At 40.8% G+C, this 709-nt stretch overlaps 1 non-coding gene across 1 annotated transcript; it reads left to right on the top strand.

Moving 5' to 3' along the window:
- Window positions 1-318: 318 nt before the first annotated feature.
- Window positions 319-422, top strand: LOC127745165 (small nucleolar RNA R71). The gene has a single exon (XR_008006361.1). It is a non-coding gene; the product is annotated as a small nucleolar RNA R71 (small nucleolar RNA).
- Window positions 423-709: the final 287 nt, after the last annotated feature.

Below are 709 nucleotides of genomic sequence, written 5' to 3'. Positions count from 1 at the left end.
CTATTGGATGCATTTTGCCATCCATTCAGACTTTGAGAAATCATGTTGACTTGCTGAGTCAACATTTTGTTTTGAGCCAAAATGGCATTCAGAGCATCAATTTCAAGAACTCCATTCCTTTGAGGCATCCCACTATTCACGGAATTCCTCTCAGAAGTGTACATGAACTGGTTATTTGCAACCATGTCAATAAGTTCTTGAGCTTCTGCAGGCATTTTCTTTAGGTGAATGGATCCACCTGCAGAATGGTCCAATGACATCTTAGAGAACTCAGATAGACTATAATAGAATATATCTATCATGGTCCATTCTGAAAACATGTCAGAAGGACATCTTTTGGTCATCTGTTTGTATCTTTCCCAAGCTTCATAGAGGGATTCACCATCTTTTTGTTTGAAAGTCTGAACATCCACTCTAAGCTTGCTCAGCTTTTGAGGGGGAAAGAACTTAGCCAAGAAGGCTGTGACCAGCTTATCCCAGGAGTCCAGGCTATCTTTAGGTTGAGAGTTCAACTATGCTCTAGCTCTGTCTCTTACAGCAAAAGGGAAAAGCATGAGCCTATAGACTTCAGGATCTACTCCATTAGTCTTAACAGTCTCACAGATCTGCAAGAACTCAGTTAAAAACCGGTAGGGATCTTCTGATGGAAGTCCATGAAACTTGCAGTTCTGTTGCATTAGAGCAACTAGTTGAGGTTTCAGCTCAAAAT

Source organism: Arachis duranensis, chromosome 2 (assembly GCF_000817695.3).
Source record: "Arachis duranensis cultivar V14167 chromosome 2, aradu.V14167.gnm2.J7QH, whole genome shotgun sequence".
NCBI classification, from domain to species: Eukaryota; Viridiplantae; Streptophyta; class Magnoliopsida; order Fabales; family Fabaceae; genus Arachis; species Arachis duranensis.
Note: the sequence above shows the minus strand (reverse complement) of the source record. Positions and strands in the feature narration are given on the sequence as shown.